At 45.1% G+C, this 22,325-nt stretch overlaps 1 protein-coding gene across 1 annotated transcript in view; it reads right to left on the reverse strand.

The window, feature by feature from the left end:
• Positions 1-4,274: 4,274 nt before the first annotated feature.
• HMG20A (high mobility group 20A) overlaps positions 4,275-22,325 on the reverse strand; it is a 78,326-nt gene continuing 60,275 nt past the window's right edge. Inside the window, exon 10 of the transcript XR_012630493.1 lies at positions 4,275-4,321. The gene's annotated coding sequence lies outside the window, so the exon portion shown is untranslated. The remainder of the gene's footprint in view (positions 4,322-22,325) is intronic.

Raw genomic sequence — 22,325 nt, forward strand, 5'->3', positions numbered from 1 at the left:
ACTGCCATTGAGAAAGCAAATCCTAAAACCTCTTTCTCTTTTTGTTCTTGCTTCCCGCTCCCTACAGACCCTGCACAGAAATCAGGCCTTGGGCACTGGCTATTACAAAGCAAATGCTTAATGTTGGTGGGCTGTAGCGGAGGTGAGCCTGGTCCTGTCATCTCAAGATACAGCTTGAGCTGTCTACCGAAAGCAAACGCTCCTATTCTTATACCAGGGCACAGTGCTTCTCTCATGAAGACCCTGGCACTGCTCAGACTGTCCTTTGAAATGCCAGACAAAGGTCAGGCTGAATGCCCAGTATTTAGACTACACAGGCACGGCTGGAGAAAATCTGTCTGAGCCAGAATGAGAATATGTAGCCCAATAGACTGTCCAGCCCATCCTGGCACAGATACTTCTCAATAAAAGAGGACTTGGCACAAGTAATCAGGTGCACTCTGAGATACATTATTTGTTACCTATTTCTCGTCAGGTGAGAGTGGTCCTACCCTGCCAACCATCAACCTTAGAAGCTGCCTTGGGCAGGGGCTGTGCCTGCCCCCGTAGAATCTGGGAATTCACACTTCAAAATCTCACTCCCCAACTCTAAGGCTAAGGCCTTCACAAAGACAGGAGAAAGGCATGCATCCTTCCTTGTAAATGAATATCTGATATAAAGAAAAACTGCAGGATAAAAGATAAACTGGTGTTAGATTTGTCTTTCAAGTCTGTATTTGCACTCTCTCTCATTCTCACAGTCATATATTAGCTCCGGAAACTGAACTGGATCATACCAGAGAGCTGGATTTAACCCCAGATCCGATGCACAGGACTGCAGGCTCAGTCCAGCTGCGTTCCTTCTAAGCCTCTACCTTCAGCCGTCTGCTCCTTCTGTCAAAGCTCTTGGTATTTCTAGGCTCAAACCCCACTGCCATGGCAAATTTCTGGATTTCTGCTGCACCCCGGTCATAGATGTTACACCTCTTCCCCCTCCTCCCAAAATATTTAGCCACACCCCTTCCCCCATCCCATGGCACTGACCTTCCTTTAACCAGCCAGACTGTTGTTCAAACTGGGGACTGTCCAAAGGCTGGGGCAGCTTTTTCCTGCCAATATCACCCTCTTTCCAGATGATGGCTGGTATTTCTCTGACTCCTTAACTCACTCTTTGCTGGTCATCTGAATAACTCACTGCCTTGAGGATCCCACATTCAAGCTTTCTTGCCTGCAAATCCAAGAGGGGGTTAGCACAGCTCCCGTCACACCCAGCACAACCAACCTATGCTACCCACAGCACATTGCTGCAGCACATCACAGCACGCTCTCCAGGTCCCCACAGGGTTCTCAGTGTCCCAGGTAGGCCAGCAATCATGACTGGTGAAGGATCTTAGTGACTCAGAGTCAAAGGACTTTATATTTGGTGCTTCAACCTTCCACAACACATCTGGCCAAAGGCCCAAAGTCATCCCAGCCATACGTAGCTGGGCTGCCAGTGAGGCTGCTAAGAGCTGAATTACTTTTCATCTCTACATCTACAGAAAAAGCTTGAAGGTGCTTTGGTCAGGAAGGAAGAATCCACTCCACCAGTAGCACCAATTCCACTTCTCCCCCGCCTTAAGCCAGTAAGAGAGTAAAACTACCTCCAGTGCCTTCACCTCCATAGCAAAATCTCACCAACCACCTTCTCCTGGAACTGTTTACTCTCAGGTTTGAGATTCTTCTTACCTGAGAGATCAGCCTCTTCCCCAAAGTGTGCCTGCTCCCAGTGCTTCACTAGGATGTTTAATTACTTCTGATTCTGCCTGAAGCAGAGTAAATGCTCTTTCTCAGCAAATGCTTTTCTTGGGAATGCTCTCCCCATGGACACAGAATAATTATTATTATTTTTTTTAAATCTGTGCCACATTCTCTAGCAGCCTCTGGAATAAGAGATAGGGTCCATTTTTGTAAAGAGCACTGAACACAATGGGAATGTCCTGTATGACACCACCATCATATATCCTAGCCAGATTATTGTCATTTTTCAAACTGAGCTTTAGGCACTCAACCCAGAAGAAAGGAGGAGAGAGAGGACCTCAGAGTCTGTGAAAGTCTCAGGGCTTCTGCTCCCTGGTGGTGGCATCAGAACCAACACAGATCCTTCCCTGTTACTCATGAGCATGAAGCTAAGTGTAGCTTTAGCTACCTGTAATTTGGAAGAAATAGTTAACCTACTTACATAGGACAATGCCTCCATACAGATTCGTGTCTGATGGCAAAACTGCTATGCAGCAATTCCTCCCTTAATGCTCTCAGAACAAATGTTATTAATGGTTCAGCTCACGGTTTCCAGAGATCCTATTATTTTTATTGCAAATCCCACATGCAGGAAGTTTTCTGAGGGCAGAAAGCCTCAAGCATACTGGCAGGACGCTAGATGGAGGATGGCCCAGCCCAGAAAAGTTGCTTAGGGACTAAGTAAGCCAGAGAAAACATGTGGTGTGGCCAAGTTTGAGACTCAAGCCAGAAGGGCAGCAAGAAGCCTGGCATTAGCATTGCACTGAAATTTCTGAGACATCTCCTTCCCTCTGCAGGAAACCCAGAGCTTCACACCAGCACAATGAACTTCTGTGGCACAAATGGGAAGAAAAACTGGCAGGTGTGAAGTGCAATCCCCATGTGAGGTTCCTCCCATCCCTTGCCAGATAGTCCTTTCCAGCTGCCACATCCATTTGCCTGAGCAGTGGAACAAAGCCAGTTTCACTCCCACCATCTTTATGAAATAGAATTAGCAGTTTCTCTACTCGTCCTCGGCCCAGTGCATCTACAAAGTCTTTTTTGAATTTCCATTAAAAATAATAATGCATTTCGCTCTGCTTCACAAGGCCCATTGCTCACCTGCCCACATCTCTTTCAGACTCTACTAGTCTTCCTTTCTTCCACCAGCATAATCATTTTATGCTTTCATCTTTTCCTTCCATTGTTTGGGTGAGTGTGGACACATTTTTATTGCTGAGATTTACAAAACAGCTTAGTCAACCGTTACATAGCAGACCTGATACGGCTCTAGAATTAGGAAGGAATGACTGTGTTATTTAGTCCCCACACCACACACGTGGCTCTGTGCTTACAGTCTCACACCTGACGGGAGGTTCACTACTAGAGCCCCACACTGCAGAGCCCAGGTCTGGTATGCAAAGTGCTATACAGACTCCTAGTGAGTTTGTTCTGGTACATCGGTTCCTCTGCAAGGTTTGATGTCCTCATACAAAATTAGTGTACAGTAAACCCAATCCTTTAAAACTAAACAGGATACAAATGCCTTCTGAAGGACCATGGCAGGAAAGAGTAAAATGGTCTCATATGTCAAGAGATTCCCTGAGGCATCAGTTCCCCATGCCTAGAGACCAGCTGAGAAGAGAAACTCCCTCTGGAGGCTGCTAATGCCTTCCTCTGCTTTCTGAAAAGGATGAGAAAGACAGGCTTGCTCTTTCTTCCTTTTCCACTTTATTCATTCACCAGCATCTGCATTGCGTGCTAACACAGTCTGCACTATCCCTGAACATTCAAGGGAAGGCAGGAGGAGCTCCAGTCAAGCCTACGGTCTCGGCGAAGGCTGCATTCACAGCTAGTCACTCAGAGCGACAGAAAAGCCTCATGCATAAGCTGCTCTCATATAGGAGCTGATGTAAAGAGCTGCCAGAGGAAACCTTCGTCTTGGCATAGTAACTTCTAACACTTCCATAAATCCAAGGAATTAGTCTGCATATATTGTAATATCTAACCTGCTAATAATATGTATAATGCACATGATGTGTACATGTAAGAGATATATACACAGGTGCTGTTAACACAAAAGATGATATAGTGTATCATACATATAAACATCATATATCTAATTACTAGACATTACTCCAGACATATCTGCTTTTGCCTATGCCTTTAGCATTCCCTGAATATGCCTTAGAGGTCCTGATTTTCCTAATCCTAAATGTAATCTTTAACCTTCATTTTAACCCCTGCAAAATTGCTGCCGTGAATGCCTCCTGTGATGCTGTTACTTATTCACAGTTAAAGACAGCATTATTTCATCAGCCCATCTACCTCTTGCTCTCCTGATTCTCTCTATTCACAAGCAGCTCTACTTCTTTCCTTTTTCTGTTCACCTGGAATAGCCTGTAATGGCTCCCCCATGGATCCTCACTACCCACCTGTCTCGGTCCAAGCATTATGGTTGGAATCAGGTGCCTCACTGAGAGCGGTGACTGGTGGTTTTCATCAGCTGAACTGTGCTCAAGGCAGGTGCTAAAGTTTCACCAACTTTTGCCTTTTTTTCTCCTCTGCTCCTACAAGAGAGATCCTATAAAAAAGGAGAGAGGTCCAAGCATGGGTACCTTCAAAAACACACCAGGTCCTACACCTCAGCAACCAAACATCTCTTTGACCAGACGCATTAGAAGGAAAGAAAGAGAGTGAAAAAGAAGTAGCAGTTATGAAAACTGGGCTACAAAGAGAGGCCAGCAAGATAGGAACTTCATTTGCCAAGTAGGAATTTAAACCGATTAGCTTCTAGTAGCATGGAGTGTTGACACCAATTTGACTCAAAAGCTGCTATTATTTTTCAAAGGCATTTTCTCCAGCTGTCAGAAAACACAGCCACATTCAAAAGCTACAAGACAACATACCAACTTTCAAACAACTGAGCTGCAGCCAAGTTCCCATGATGTCACCTGGCACTGACCACATCAGAACTGGGTCGTCAGAGCACAACCACTTGCCCTTCCAGTAACAGGTCTTGCACACCCAATCTGGCACCAGTCACGTTCACAGGCATTGCGAACTTTCCCAGCTCCAGTCTGGCACTCAGCATGTGACTTATGAAGTCATGGCACTGAGTACTACCAGCCACTGAGTCCAGTAGCAAAAATGCTTCTTGCATCAGATCTTTGTAGCACCAGCCATGCCCATACCAAGTCCATGCAGCCCTAAGGTAGCATATATAACTGAGCCTCCTGCTGAAAAAAAAAAAAAGAAAATTTGGATCTCTCAGCACCAACTCGGACCATTTCTGTCTGGGACTGACAATGGAGACTGCCACAAAGCAGCCAGTGGAACAGACCCAAATATGTGAGAAAGCCATGCGAACAGACCAAATCCTACTGGACCAAGCACTGGCCACTATTACACTCTCCCAGCTCTCGCTGATGGCAAAGAGAAGGTTACATTAACTTGACCATGACAGATGGTTTAGGATTTGAGGGCTGGTATTGCATTTCTGAAAGGCTGTTTCTGACAGTCACTGTCCAACCTGTTCAAAGGCCATCAGCTTGCATAACAGAGAAAGAGTTCAGACAAGCCCCATGATGCCCAGATACTGTTTGCTGCCCACATTGTCATATTTTCCTTTCAAAACCTCAGTTTCAGGAAACAAAGGGAAAAGCAAGAGAAGGAAATGTGGTGGCCACCATTTTAGCTCTCCATGACCCACATGATAGCTCATAGGGCAAACATGAGTCTCCACAGCTTGATATGAACAGTATAACTCCACAGCTGAGGAGCATGTCTGACTCGCATCCTTGTTGGACTGAAAACAAATACAGAGAATTCCCTATCCTCTTCTGCCCGGCTCAATGATGCAGTGAGTTAAGGAATAAGAGGCAACGGCGACAAGTTCCTGCCCAGCACAGCAGGTGCGTCCCCTCTGTGACTACCCCACCTTCCCAGGTGCCCTTGCATAACAGGCCATACCTGGCTCTGCAAGTGGAACCAAACAATAATGAGGGTGATGGTTCATCTAGCTTGGAGGTGTTGCTGAGGTTAATTTGGCCTACGCCCTGCTTCAAAACTGCTTCCATAAAGAAAAAAAGATGAGTTGTCATAGGAGACTCCCTTCTGAAGGGAACAGAAGGCCAAATAAGCTGACTGGACCCACTTCTTAGGGTAGACTGCTGCCTCCCTGGGGCCCAGGTTAAAGATGTGAAGAGAAAGCTTCCTAATATGGTACAGCCCTCAGATTATTACCCATTATTGATTTTTCATGTAGGCAGCGATGAAGTTGCAACAAAAAATCCGAGGGCAATCAAGAGAGACTTCAGGGCCTTGAGACAACTAGTTAAGGGATCAGGAGCACAATCAGTTTTCTCGTCCATCCTTTCAGTTGCAGGAAATGATGAGGGAAGAAACAAGAAGAGCCAGCAGATCAGTAGCTGTCTTTGAGCCTGGTGTCACTGTCAGAATTTTGGGTCTTTTCATCATGGGTCGGTTTACACAACACCAGCCCTGCTGGCAACAGACAGGGTACACCTGTCTCAAAGGGGGAAAAGGATCTTTGTGCAGGAGTTAGCAGGGCTCACTGAAAGAGCTTTAAACTACATTTGAAGGGAGAGAGGGATAAAATGAGTCTTACTAGAGATAAGCCTGTTTGAGGGATGGTGTGCTAGAGAGGTCCTTTGGTACGCTGTCTCAGTGGAGGTAGGGGGTGGAGGCCATGTTGCAGCAAAGACGCAAGGGTTACTGATGTGTTAGAAACCATGGAAACACCTGAGAATGGTCACATAGGAATTAGGGTTTCTCATCCCCAAAAGGTGGCAGGATCAACGGCCCAACTGAAGAGCATCTACACCAATGCACGCAGCATGGGTAAAAACCAGGAGGAGCTGGAAGCTGTTATGCAGCAGGAAAACTGATACAGTTGCCATCACGGACACATGGTGGGATGACTTGCACAACTGGAGTGCTGCAATGGATGGCTATAAACTTTTCAGAAGGGACAGGCAAGGAAGGAGAGGCAGTGGGGTAGCCCTGCACGTTAGTGTTTTGATTGTCTAGAGCTTAGTGACGGTGATGAGAGGGTTGAGTGTTTATGGGTAAGAATCAGGGGAAAGGCCAACAAGGCAGATACGGTGAGAGTCTGTTATAGACCACCAAACCAGGATGAAGAGGCAGATGAAATATTCTATAAGCAGTTTGGAGAAGTCTCACAATCACTAGCCCTTCTTCTTGTGGGGGACTTCAACTTATCAGATATCTGCTGGAAATATAATACAGCAGAGAGGAAACAGTCTAGAAAGTTCCTGGAGTGTGTGGAAGAGACTTTCCTGATACAGTTATTGAGTGAGCCAACTAGGGAAGGCACACCCCTGGACCTGTTGTTTGTGAACAGAGAAGGACTTGTGGGTGATGTGATGGTTGGAGGTCTGTCTTGCGCATAGTGATCACAAAACAATAGTTTTCAATTCTCAGAAAAGGAGGGGGTTCAGCAGAACTCCTACCTTGGACTTCCAGAGGGCAGACTTTGGCCTGATTAGGGACCTGGTTGACAGAGTCCCTTGGGAGGAAGTCCTGAAGGGCAAAGGGGTCCAGGAAGGCTGGGCATTCTTCAAGAAGGAAATCTTAGACACAGGAGCAGGCTGTCCCCATGTGTGGAAAGACCAGCCATCAGGGAAGACAGGCCTGGCTGAACAGAGAGCTTTGGCTGGAACTCAGAAAAAAAAGGAGTTCATGAGAGAGTTTATGAGAGAGTTTGGAAGAAGGTTATGGAGCTGGTCAGCTTGAGTACCACCATATAGCACATACAGGACAACCAGGCGATCAAGCCCAGTCAGCATGGGTTTATGAAAGGCAGGTCCTGCTTGACTGACCTGATCTCCTTCTATGACAAGGTGACCTGTTTAGCGGATGAGGGAAAAGGCTGTGGTTGTTGTCTACTTAAACTTTGACACTATTTCCCACAGCATTCTCTGGGACAAACTGGGTGCTCGTGGCTGGGATAGGCACACTCTTCGCTGGGTAAAGAACTGGCTGGATGGCTGGGCCCAAAGAGTTGTGGTGAACGGAGTTAAACCCAGTTGGCGGCCAGTCACAAGTGGTGTTCCCAGGACTCAGTACTGGGGCCAGTTCTGTTTAATATCTTTCTCAATGAACTGGGCAAAGGGATCGAGTGCACCCTCAGTCAGTCTGCAGATGACACCAAGTTGGGTGGGAGGCTCCTCAGAGGGGTCTAGGCAGGCTGGAGCGATGGGCTGAGACCAACTCTATGAGGTTCAACAAGGCTGAGTGCCAGGTCCTGCACTTGGGTCACAACAACCCCACGCCAAAGGCTTTGGGGAAGAAGGGCTGGAAAACTGCCCAGCAGAACAGGACCTGGGGGTGTTGGTTGACAGGTGGCTGAGTATGAGCCAGCATTGTGCCCAGGTGGCCAAGAAGGCCATCCACATTCTGGCTTGTATCATCAATAGTGGCCAACAGGACTAGGGAAGGGATTGTTCCCCTTTACTCCATGCTGGTGAGGCCACACCTTGAATACTGTGTTCAGTTTTGGGCCCCTCACTACAAGACAGACATCAAGGCACTGGAGTGCATCTGAAGAAGAGCAACAAATCTGGTGAAGGGGCTGGAGCACAAGTCCTGTGAGGGGCAGCTGAGGGAAGTGGGGGTGTTTAACCTGGAGAAAAGGAAACTCAGGGGAAACCTTATTGGTCTCTACAACTACCTGAAAGGAGGTTGTAGCAAGGTGGGTGTCAGTCTCTTCTAAGTAACACGCAATAGGACAAGAGGAAATGGCCTCAAGTTGCAGCAGGGGAGGTTTAGATTGGATATTAGGAAAAATTTCTTCACCAAAAGGGTTGACAAGCATTGGAACAGGCTGCCCAGGGAAGTGGTGGAGTCAACATCCCTGGAGATATTTAAAAGACATGTAGACGTGGCACTTAGGGACATGGTTAGTGGTGGACTTTGCAGTGCTAGGCTAATGGTTGGACTTGGTCTTAAAGGTCTTTTCCAACCTAAACAATTCTATGACCCTATGAAAAGGAAAAAATAAGATATAGGCCAGCACGCTACATAAAGTCTCTCTGACATAAAGGGAAGGTTGCGGCTGTGTCCTCTGCATCAGGCCATAGTAAAGTAAACACAAAATGGCAGCAGTTTCTAGCAGAGCTCTAGAAGAGATGTTAATGTCTCCCAGTAAGGCAGACGCAGCTCCACCAAAGCATTCTGATGGCTTCACACAGGAGAGAGTCTAGTAGAGCTGGGCAAAGACCTGAACTTGGCAACATCTGAAACGGCCTTTCCAGAAGCTGAGACACCCAACCTTTTTCTGGAAACTCTGGAAACCAAACTGCAAGGAAATTAAAGCAGAGGGTGTTGACATGACCTCCAACAGCAGCTGGCCTTAATGCTTCTTTTACTTGTACATATATACACACAAATGTGAGAGCAGAGGAGCCTTCTGGGTTGCTGTCCCTCCAGTAAGTGGTACATTCTCAATAACGTTCCTAAAACCGACATTCTTTTGCCAGTCTGACAAGGAACCCCACATTTTGCTAGGGACGCACGAGGCCTTGCTGTTTGGGAGGGGAAAAGTGATGGGGCACACAACCCTAGCTTAACCAACTACTTAGAGAGGCACTCAGGGCTGTGTCCCAGGGTGGTGAATACAGCAGACATCTCTATTAGCAAGTCTGTAGCCTTCTGACATTGTGCTGTCATGGTGGAGAAAACTGTTACAGTAATGAGGGATGTAATTAAAATGTAGCTTGTACATGTGTGGGGAAAAACTTACTTGCAGACTGAGAACATGGGAAAATGAGATGTGACTTGAAGCTAATGGAAGGAAACAGCTCACTGAGGAAACAGAAGATTGTTTTAACAGCAACAGCCACTGGGTGGTAGAGTCTGCTACCAAGAGATGTGGTCAAGAAGGCAGTGCTGCAAGGAGCCAGCAGTGGTTTAGGTAGAGTAGTAACCGTGCTAATGCAGGGAAGCCCTAAAAAGCCTGGAGGTCAGTTATATCCCAGTGGTCCCCCTCTGCCTCTCTCCCAGTTTATACAAAAGCAAAGCAGAAAGAGCGTGTGCTTGGTCAAAAGGAACACATGGGGTTACACTGAAACCCCTAATTAAGCTGACGCAAGATGGGTAACACCAAAATCAGTTCCAAGATCAATATTTCTATTCATTTACAAGCATAACAAGGTTAGAGAGGTGAGCAGAGTAAATAATTAACTCATTTACAGGCTTTTTTTAAAAACAGAAAGAGTCATTTTAATCTCCTGGGTACTTAGCTATGCAGTTGACATTAATCACAACTACAGCAATTATTTGAAGTATTTGATTAATCAATCGAGAGGACAAACAGAGCTAGGCCAAACTACCCTTGCTGCATAGCTCTAATGGTCAATCAGTCAATGCATAGGTGTTGGCTTTCAGAAATGTGACATGTTTCCTGCTGGGTATAACATAACAAGTCCTCTGGCTGGATGGATATAACAACGAGATGGATATAACACTTCAAATGGGGAAGATGGAGCCCATGATGCTTTCAAACTAAACTAAAGAGCATTTATTAATGCTAGACTTGCTGAATTGTGATTCTGATCACTTGTGGCTCTCCAGCTACTAAAGCGCAATCACATGCTTGCACAGACCTGATACTACACATGAAAAATGCCATTACATGACAGTGCCAACATTGGCAGAGGGCTAAAACTCCTAACCCTGTCCTTCTCATCTATAATATGAGCAGTTATTTCAATGAAGGAAGAATAATGAACTTAGAAGATGGTCTGAACTTTATTATTATTTAAAAAATCAGGTTAGAAAAGCTCAGGTGTACATAGCAATTTTTTCTTGCTATTTTTCCTTCTAATAATCATGCCATAGTGGAATTCCAGTTTACAACTCCTACTACTGGTAGCAGCGATCTTCAGTTTTGTTCGATTAAGTTTGCAGAGTCTTGGAAAACTACCCAAATCAAATTTCAGCACCTTTTTGAGAATGCTCACACCTACCAGCAGACAGCTGGTAAAGTGCTGTATTAAAGAACATTCTCATCTGGTTTTGCTCTGGATTAGGCTGCTGCTTTCAAAAATGCAAATGTTAACTCCCAGAACAAACTTGGCTTGATGATACTAAGCTTATGTGTAAACTGAAATGCAGCAGACTTTCATTACAAGAGCTCAACCATTTAAAAGGATGAAAATTACAAGAAGGGGCACATTTTTTAAAACAAATATTGGAACACTCAACCTGTATTTTATTGATTATGTTTTCCCCATCTAACACTTCTACTGCTGCATACAAATGAAACTAACATTTCTTTTAATACAAAAACTGGAAATTATCAAAAATCTTTTGGACTAGAACTCTTGCAGGAAATCCATCTGCTTTATGGTCATGGTAACGCAAAGTTCTGATGTGTGGCAACTGATTGCACTCCCTTCTGAGCACGACCCAGGTGAAAAGCAGGCTTTCCTGTGTGTGCACAGGACACCAGACTGCCACACAAGGGAGAAGCACACTCCCAAACCTTTCTATGTAGATCCCTCACATGCAAAGCCAGGAGATTCCCACTCCAGTGTAGAGGACACCCTGCACAAAGAGAAGCAGTGTCTAGAATATGTCAGCACATGTGCTTTCAGTAATATCAACCACTCCAAGTTTTTAGTCTGCTCTTCAAGCAGCATATTTCTTACATCTGGCATGCAAAATACTGTAATGGTGAAGAACGTCCCATTTTGATTTAAATGAATGCATTTATTTCCAAATGGGAGACCGCAAGTTAAACAAACACATTTCTCTCTTTGCACATGAAAGCATTGTTTTGTCACAGATGTACAGTATAATACATTTATTTTCTCAATTGTTTTGTATTTGTAAGGCACTGCCAGTTATTTGGATAGGTTTGTAAGGATGAAGCAAATTGCTCTGTGGGGCTCTATTCAGGGAACATAATATTCCCACAAAAGCACCATAATTCTGCATGCAGCAACACAAACTACCACGACATTGCGGCAGCTGGCAGGGTGGATAGAGTTAGCATTATCAAAACCAGCATGACAACTCTACTCCAAAACCCCCTTACATGCATAAATTAATGATGAATGTACATTGATTAGCCCCCACCCAGATTCCAAGGAACTCTGCCATATAACTTTGAACCTCACCACATTTATTTTGTCAGTTCACAATGCCTGGGGACCACTTCAGATTTTTCTTGAATTGCACTGGCCTTGCCCAAGTCTCATAAGCCCTGCTTGCATAAGCACACTGGGGAAGATTAGGGACTGTGCTACAGCCCCTAAGCCATGGGGATCAGCCAAGAACAGAGAATGGTATTAGTAATGTGCCAGGCAGTGCATTTTGGGAGGTCTGCCACACAGAAAGCTGGGAGGAAGAAGATCCTGGCAGGGATCACATCTATGTTTCAAAAATTAGATATAAATTCATCTGTACCTAATCCTTCTGACCAAATAGCTCCCTTCTCCAGGCATGCAGCACGGCATAACAAGATGTCACAGAAACACTTCACGTGACACTTTTTCATCACAACTACAATAGGCTGGAACTACGCACAGACTCAGTGGACATTGCTGCCCCAATATTCTCAGGCTTCTCCATCCATCTGCCAGCTTCCTACACAGGTCCCTCTAACCAGTTCTCACCTGGCACACTGCAGCTTCCTGAAACTTGACCACAAAGGCCTTCCTACCCATCTTTAAGTCCTTCTGGTTACACAGAAATGGGTTTAAAAAAAAAAGAATAAAGAAAATGTGTTCTTAGTGCAGGCTGACTAAGCCAAGTTAGTTACCTCAGGTTAAAGCAGGAGTGAAGACAAGGCAGCTTGTCCTGGAGGCTCGAGTAGAACATAACGTGGTAATTCACATTTCAAGTCAGCTCTTCTACTGTGATACTGAAACTGAGTGCAATGCCTTTAGCATACATAGGTAGATAGGTAGGTTCATACTGAGTATATAAGACAATGATAATGATACATAGGCAGACTGAACATCTAGATCTGCTAGGAAAGCCTCCTGTTTGGCTGCTACCTCTCCAAAATGTCCCTGCAGTTTCCTATGTCAGTTGATTTGACCTTTAACTAAAGGCACATCTTCACTTAGTGACTAGTTTCTGTGGGTCACCTGTGGAGCTGCTTCAGTCAGGCTTCACTTTGCATACTAATGACTCCTCTCAGCCTATGAATATGCTTTTGGGTGCTGCTTCTGTTATCATATACAAGCTCAGCTTGAGCAAACCCTGTGCAGCCTAGTTTATATGAGCAGGTGCACTGAAATTGAGCAAGAGAGGAAAATCTGTGTCAGCAGGAATATCAAGAGAGGAGCAGTGGAGGGGGGCCTTAAAGAAACAACCACCACCTGCTTTACACACATCGTCTCCTACAGACACAAGAGCTGGAAGTTCTGTGAAGAGGTCTAACAATCAAGACACTAACTTTAAGGTCAGGTATCAACTGGAATTCTTTATCCAGCTACAGAGAAGCTTTTTGGGATCTCATGGTTCTTCTAAGCCCATCTGTCCATCACCTGTTTGTATGCAGCATCATTTGCAGCTTTTCTTGATGCAGTAACAGCTCATGACCTCAGAAAATTTACTACTTATAGCACTGACAGATAATAAAAACAGTGCGGAAGGGAATTTGGGCTGAAAAGAATCTCAGCTTTCTACATTTTTTGCAGGATTAATTTAGTTTTGATCAGTCAGCTCTACTTGTGGAAGCCAGGAAAGAGCTGACTCAGTAAACACACTGAGTGGTGAACACACACAGCAACCTAATGACGGCAATGGTGATTTTGTGGTAACTTGTGTACCACTGCTGAACATCACTGGAAAAGAAGAATAAGGACGAGTCCTGCAATATATTGCTGTGCTCCCTACTAGACCAGTTGAAATCTTGCTGGCAGAGTCCTGAGGGAGGTCTTGAGAGTCTGCCTTTGGTGGAGTTAGGGGGCGGCAAAAAAAGGCAGTGTCACTGTAACAGAGCATAGATAGCTCTTTCAAAACACTTTTCAGCTGAGTTCTCTAAGCTCTTTGCAAAGGTGAGTCAGACCATTATCCTTGTTTTGCACATCTCCATGTGATTTACCCAAAGTGACTTACCAAAAATGAGCCACCCCTCGAGATGTCCAGCCCATCTTTTCCAATTCACAGCCTGTCATTCATCAAGCTACAGCAACAGATCCCCTGGAAGGCAGCAGTCCCTGACCACTGAGATGACATGAAGAGCACAGGGGCTGGGATGATTTTCCTGCTGCTGGTTGTTACCCGAGTAAATTTGAGAGAGGCTGTTCTCACAAACAGCTGTCAGAGGCAAAAGTAGAGGGACAGGAAGGCACATGTGGCAGCATCCCTGCTGGGACAGGAAGGCAGCACTGCTGCAGAGCCAGAACTATCCACTGCACAGGTGGGCTGATCCCACTGCCAGTCACAGCAAAGAGACTAATTACATAGAAATAACTCCTATAGGAGAAAACAGATTATCTGTGCATTTGCTAGCAAGGTGGATGAGGGTGTTGCAGAATCAGGTCAGGTGAAGGTATTCACCAAATTCAGCCACACTTAGACACTGGGCTGGTGGGGAGCAAGGGAGAAGAGGGAGCCAGTGTGGCTGGATGGAAGTACAAAAGCAGGTGAAATAGATTTACAAGACGATCTGAAGTAGTAACTTCTCAGAATAAGGCAGCAATTGCAATGAAATACACCAATATCATATGGCAATCAATACAGATTGAAAATGTGTCAGTTTTACAAAACACCTCCCCATTTCAAAGTGGATCATTAAGAAAAAAAAAAAGTGAAACTATTCACTGCAGTTAACACACTTGAAACCGAAACTTTTTCTGTTTCTGAAGTTATTACATGACTTCATGTCTGAAATGAGCAAATGGAAAAGAAAACATCATTCATACAGCATTGAACTCAGCACCATTGTTTTTCTCCAGGTGACCGCTAAGGGTCTCTCTTGCTTAATATGGGCCACAGTGGAGATTTTTCTCCCTCTGTCACGATGTTTTGTCATCCAAATTCATCCCTTCCCCCATCCATACTACCTAACCATCCCACAGGACACCAAACCACTAACACCTCACATCATCTCCTTCACCAGTTTCAAACCGAGTGGTTAATGACACATCTTTTGGGGTTTTCACGTGCATGCAATGCCACATGCAACCTTTCCTGGGCAAGCAGAACACAGACGGAGCCACAGCAATGAACACTATCCATGATCTCTCTGCATAGTCACAATATCTGTACATGCCTCAGAAGTGTAACCGTGGGCCAAACACGCCTCATTCTAGAGGCAAACACATCCTTGCTTCTCAGAGGCTGCAAGCATCAGTGTGATACCAGATTTCATGGTATGGATTCTAGCCTCGCACGTCTAGATGTGTGGACAGCAAACAAGAAAGCCAGTGGTTACAAAACATGAACTATAAGTAACTAGTAGGTAATTATGGAGGGATGTGTCTGTGTGGCTCAGCTCCAACATCAACAGAGGGAAGAGCTCTGCCTATTGAGTCAGCAGCAGCATTTCCTTCCAGCCCTTGGGTTTTCCCGACAGGTCTCCCCTGTGACTTACTGCCCAGACCCACAGTGGCTGAGCTCATAAAAGCTGCTGAGCTCACACCCCCAGGGAATGGGGCTCCAGTCCCCCCTCACCAGGAGAAGTTTCCTGGCCACAACTGTGGTCCAAGGACACAGTGCCTCATCAGCCTCTCTATTACAGCAACTGAACAGAATACTAATGACATCCCAGTCCCAGCCATATCATGGAAGCTTCAGAAACACCATGCCATCATCAGACAAGGGCTGCTCAAGTCACACAAGAGTTTTATAGTGCCCCAGCCCTTTGATTATCCCTGAGTCCCAAACTGTCTATAGCCCGAGTTCACCCCCATGTAGGAGTGAAGTCAGCACCTCCTCTGCAGGACAAGAATTTGGTCAATGGGAGATTAAATGAGAGGAAGATGTTTCTTAATCAGAGACCAGATACATCTAGAAACCACAGAAGTATGCCAGACCTTCACATTATCACAAGGTGAATGAATACGCAGTTGGGCATTTTCTATTGTGTCTCTTCAGCAGGCAAGGGTATCTGAACTCTTCCATACTTATTTCATGTCTGCTATTTGAATGGACAAATGAAATGGACATTTCATTCATTTTCCTGTTTGTCCTACTGCTTCCTTCTATTTCTGTTTTTCTTCCTTTTCTATTCCTTTCTCAGTCCCACACTCTGTTTCTACTACTGTCCCCATCCCCACCAACAGAGCTAAACAGTGAACACACACTGGTCTGTCTATTCCATGTAATTCCCCGCTATAATTTTCTCTCAGCACATTTGTTAGCCCAATAAATTAGTCACTAAAAGGTTTCCAATGACAAGCAGGACTTGGACCTCTGAAAACCTCACCTCACCGGCTCAGGAGCCAGATCACATGAACAAGTTAAAGCAGCTGGTTTGATGGGGAACAGAGAGTATTTGCCAGTGCTCTGCAGTAAAGCATCTGCTCAGCTGGCCATGGACTTTTCTGTGCTACTGCAGCAGCACCTTTACATCTCTAACAGAGCTAGAGCACCAGCAGAGTAATTCACCAGGTCTGCAGGACATCTGAAGACATTTCTGAAGACCAGATAAGAGGAAGATGAAAAGTTCAGCTTCAGAACTGCATGCATCTCAAACAATAAACGTTTTGAGTGATCAGCATTTCTAGGCAGTGAAACAAATGAGTGTTTCCATTCCCAGGGGAAGTGGGAAGCTAGCAAACTCCACTCCTCTATTCCGTAGCATACAGGAAATCTGAGTGATTGGTGGCAGCAGAATGGGGAAATGCACGTTCAGCTTATATTTCCAATGTAAATGACTTGCCACCTCACCCCTCTGCTTCCTCTTCCTTCACACACTCCCCACACTGCGGCTGGTATCTGTAGTATGTGTGGAACAGGAAGAAAAGAAAAAAGGACAATCCTTGTTAGACTGTTTTCCCCCCAACCCAATTTAAACGAGCAAAGATAACAGGCAAAAACAAAGGTCAAAGAGCTGTTCAGGGCTGAGCTCTTTTTGCCCACACACCCAGTGTGGTGGCATACGGATGGACTAAGGAATCCTGCAGCGCTGCTCCCAGACCCCACTAAAAGACAGCTATCTGTGTCAGGTGCAGACAGCTAGCCCCTGCTCTTGCAGAATTTCACCTTGCATTACAAAGGTCAAAGTGGTAAGGAAAGAGGCTTTTTAAAATGCTGTGCACTGTTTGAGGGGCCTGTCCAATTCACAGGGACGCTGAGACGCAGCAATTGCCAAGGCAAGAGAACAAACCCAGAGGAACGCAGCGAACATCCGCTTGCAGGAGGCATGCCCCTGTCCTTTCCCAGGCAGCTCAGTGAGAGGTGCTTATTTTTACAAAGCAGGCTCTGAGATCTTAAAGAACCGATGTTGTCGCGGTGCCCTAAACCAATGAGTATGTGACCTACTCGTTCCCACTCTGTCCCTTGACCTTTTCCCATAGCATTTTCCAAAAGCATCACATGAAAAATAGCCCTTCTCAGGTCTCCAGAGGCTTTGGAGACAGCATCAAAGCTCTGTGCTTATAAACAATTCCAGCTAGGCCAAAATGCCATTCCAGCATCAGGGGTCCCGGGATTTGTAAGCCTGTCACAAGGAATTGGAGGGAGAGGGGGCAGGGGAGAAGCAGCATATGTTGCCAAGGGAAGCTGCCAGGCAGCTAGGGTGCGAGCTGAGCTCCACGAACACCCTGTAGGCTGAGATAGGGTTTAGCCACACACCTCAGAGGCTACACAGGATCTCTTTTTGCCTCCTTCCTTATTACAGAGAGCTTGCAAGCTCTCTGAGTGTGGAAGTCATTTACTGCATTGATCCTTCAGCCTAATCCTCCTGTTCTCTCCCTCCTCCTCTCACCTTGCACATCCACTAACGCTCCAGCATCCATCCTGGAGGTGAATTTACAGTCCAGATGGAGACAGGGAACTCAACAGACTGCAGAGGGACAGTCCTTGAACATTAGGGCTAGTTATTTGTTGACTCTTCAGGATTTGAAGACAAAATAGCAGCTGGCCAATGAATACCTACAGGAATCCCTGTCAGCTCCCTCTGGTGTCTCACACCATCCCTGGCACACTCCTGCCTTTTGCTAAAGGGCTGAGAAAGCTTCAACTGTTTCCAGTTTTTGTGTTTCTGCATATCTCCAGATCTAGTTTCTCTTGGCAATGGCTGCACACACTCCTTGAGCACCTTCTAAAAAGCGAATGCTGCAGAAGGCACTCCATAATTAAGACTTTTCCTCAACCACCATTTTCTTCCTCTCGCTCCAACCCATTCTTCATTTTCGCTGTATTTGTTCCTTTGTCCTCCTGGCTGTATTCTCCTATTCCTACCGCAGGCTACAGGCAAGGCCTTCAGTTGGGCAATCCACAGCAAAGGCTGTTTGAAGACTAATTACAGTTCAGGGATCATATTCCCTTGTTTCAGTGTACTACTGTTACCATTAGGAGAGAGAGACAGGCAGAAAAAAAGGAGATAAGCCACTAACAACCACCTCCTAGCAATCTCCTAGCATGCCATGACCTCCCCCCAATTGTGCATGGAGCTTCACAGTCACTCAGATTGGTGTGCTGACCCTGCGGGTTGAAGGCACCCCCAAGCGTGGTCTGACACTGCTGCAGCCATCCCAACAGAGCCCTCGAGTGCACCAGCCTTCCCAAGCCCTTCACAGTTCCCTGTTCCCAAGCCGTGCTGTGTCCCTTCTGTCCTTGTCTTCAGGGCATTGTCCTGTCATTTGGCATTGCTTGCCTCCTGCCATCCCCACTCTGCCTGCCTCCTGCTGGGCTCCTCCTCTCCCCAGCCTCGTCAAAGGGTGCAGCCACATACCACCTTCCCTCCAGCTCCACCACTCTAGTCTGGGTCACGTACTCCACAGTACAGCCCAGCAGCCAAGGAAAAACATTTTTGTGTCTGAATATGTGGAATGGTGCTAGTTGCAGCCAGGCAGGTTTGTGTTTGGCTAGCTCTTATGTGGTAATAGGGACATTGCACTCTTGCAGGGCAATAATTTCAGTCCCAACAAGGAAACTGGATAATTACAGAGAAAAGCAGCAGGCGCTTCAATCATTCCTACTCTGTCAGGTCTTTTAAAATGTCATTGAACAGAAATGGTGGGATAATGAAGGCCTTGACTCACTTTCAAAGCACCTGACAGGACAGCCAAGAGGAAGCAACAAGGTTAGGAGGGCTACATCATCCTTCCTGGTTCCTGGGGACTGACCCTAGAGGATGAGAGATCTGGGACAGGATGGTATGATCACAGGATGGCATAAAATAGAAATATAGTCATCTGAATTCTTTTGCTGTAGATGTCTCCAATTTAAGAACAAACCTCCTGACTTTACCTTGGTTGATCTTGTTCATTTTGTATTTTACTTGTGGCTCTTCTTCACCATTTTCCCTTTTATATAGCATCAGAAAAGCATTAACTCATGACTTTGTTCCATTCCACTGACATAACTGCTTAAATATCCTTCCTGATGTTTTGACATATATCACTTGGACAGACACTTAGAAATTTAAACCATGGAAGCTGGAGGACATTTTAAAAAATTAGAAAATATGTGGACAACTCTTCTGTTATTTTAACAATATGAAGACTCAACACTTCTGGAACTCTGCCAGCAAATGCAGGAAAATATGTGCTTACAGTGCACAAATATAAAACTGAGCACACTGATTTTTAGACATAAACCACACTTTACTACACATTGTGCACACATGCTATAACCCCCACCTTCACAAACACATTTATAGCACATAAGGAAGGCACAGGTTATTTTCAGTGCAAAGTACCTCTTGTTTCTATAGACAAGAGCATGTGTACTGAGGATGTATACATACATTGAGCGTGCAAACAAAACACCCATTCATTCTATGTAACAAAGATCTAGATCTACAAAATCAAGAATTGCACCTGTATATCAGTTCAGAATAAATTTGACATTAGCAAATGTACAATTGCTGTGAAAGGAAATAATATATCTGATGCACTCAAAAAACCCACCCTTAATTGTTCAGTCCAGAAAACAGGAAAAAGAACAATCAAATGAAATGACAATATGTATGCACTGTACATGTACAAAACGTACACTGGTGAAAGCACACCACCATAAACAAACGCAGTATTCCCAAAAGACTTATCCATACACTAATGTTGTGCTCAAACGCACACAGGCAGATCCTTAACCATATGTTCACCTGCACAAATATACATCAGAAGAACAAAAGCCCACTGAGCATAAAGGAGCCCAAAATGCACACTTTAGAAATGAGAAACACACTCCACAAATACCCAAATACACAACCCATGCATAAATGTTTTATATGCGCTCCATAGAAATTAATTCATACGTCTTAAATGAAGGCTGCATGTCATAAGCCTAATGTACTGGGGGTTGCTTTTCACCCTGTAGTTCAGAGCACAGCACACAGAGCAGTGGGTTGCAGCTGGCCCCACATAGGTTCAGTATTGATAGTTTATAAAACATGCGTAGAATTTAGTCTTCTGCCACAGCACACACCTGCATTGCTGGGTGGAATTCCCCAGAGCTAGCCTATAACTGTCAGGACTGCCATGCTGCTACACCAGCCAAGAGACATTTGGAGATTCATTTGCAATTCTCCCATTCTTTCCCCCTGACTAGGGGACCCAGGATTGAAGCTTATGTGGGGGCAAACTACTGCAACCTTCACACAGGCATCTTAATCACCACTGTGCCCTCCCACGTTACTACCTATACAACTACAGTGGAGGGCATCACTCACAAATTCCACTGTAGCTCAAGTCACAATGTGAGCAATGAAGCATTTGCAGGAGGTGGAGGATAAAGGCATTTTACTCCCCTATATTGCCCAGATACGACCTCTGATAATTTTACAGTCAGATGATCAAGTATCTAAACAGAAACAAATGCATCTAATCAAACACATCAGTGGGCAATGCCAGACCAACCAGCCAGGCATGACTCCAGTATTAATCAAAAGCATGAGGCAGAATACCCTGCCGCATGCCTGAGCCCCTTAAGGCCTAGAGACAGTCTTCCACTTCAGAAAGATTTGCATACAGTTTTGTGAGGAAGCACCTTATTCACATCAGTTTCTGTCCACTACAGGCTAAATGAGATATCCCAGTGATCCCCTGGGGGCCAGCTAGAGCACTAGACTCAGCTTCAGCTGCTTCACGTTCCAGACCCACTTCAGCTACATACACACAAAGAAATCCTGTGGCAGATGATTAGTTTCATCTATTGCAGACTGTTTAAAAGTGCCTGACCTAAACGCATCATAAGGCTTAGAAACAGCCAGGCACATCCACAGCATGTTTGCTCCTGCTTCCAGAAATGTACATTTCTCTCTGCTGTGATGAAATCTAGACTCGCTCAGATACAGCTGTCCAAGTTAAGTGACACAAAGTGCCATCCTCATCTCTCCCTTGGTCGTTCATCAGGGAAATCAGAATCAACACTGCTCCTTTAGCTCTGCTCTGCCAAAAGTTACAGTCTCTTTAAGACAGGCTCTATAAATGCTATAAACTTGCACGGTACCATGTATGGAGAAGGATCTCTTCCTGCTATCACAGACCAGTCTAACGGTAGAGCGAGGGGGGAGACATCACTCAGGTTCTGCCTCATCCCCTCCCAAGCACCTCTGACCAAGCAAAGGATGTGGAAATCTAGAAAAATGGGGAGTCATCTTTCTTCTCCAGGTACCTATGTGGTGAGCAGAGCTAACCAAAAGAAAAAACAAAACAAAAACCAGGAGAGACTAATGAATAAAAATAACAGACTCTCTGCTTTTCTCCTTGTAATTTCCCCACCCTAGACAGCTGTAATGTGGAAAGTATTGAAATTTAAATCACACCTCAGCCTAACCTCAGCTGACAGGCTGCCGATGCAATAATCTCAGCCTGGCTATCTTCTTTCAGGGAGAACGACAAACCAACTAAAGGAAAGTGATAAATTTTCAATTTTATTTTAAAATATACCAGATGGGAGATTTTATTGGAGTCATAAATATGTCAAAAGCAATGTTAGCATATGATTGGAGATTGGCCCCACCAAGGGAGCAGCTCTCCCTGTTTAGAAGTGCCATCAGATTCTTAATAAGAAGCTCCAGTTAGACTGCAGCAAAACAGTCTGTACATTAAAGCAATTGAATGTCTATTTGCCAGATATCTTTTTCTCTTCTCTGTCTGCCCCCAGGTTACAAAATGCAGGAGAAATGAAGGTGCTGAGGTCAGACTTAAGCATCACCAATTTGGGTTCTCGTTTTGTTGTCAAAACATGGCTCAAGTGTATTTGATTTCTCACCAGTATTTGAAAACTGAATTTCATGTCAGTCAATGAAGCTTCCTTTGATTTCCTAGAATCCCAACCAGTAGATGTCAACTAAATTAAGCTTCAGATTTAAACTAAATCAAATTCAAGCCATGGGTCAACCTCAAATTCCAGAAATAGTGCTTGGCCTCCGTCCCAAAGTTTCATGTGAGCTAAAACCAGTTCTAAATCCC

The sequence above is a fragment of the Strix uralensis genome, chromosome 11, assembly GCF_047716275.1.
Source record: "Strix uralensis isolate ZFMK-TIS-50842 chromosome 11, bStrUra1, whole genome shotgun sequence".
NCBI lineage: Eukaryota > Metazoa > Chordata > Aves > Strigiformes > Strigidae > Strix > Strix uralensis.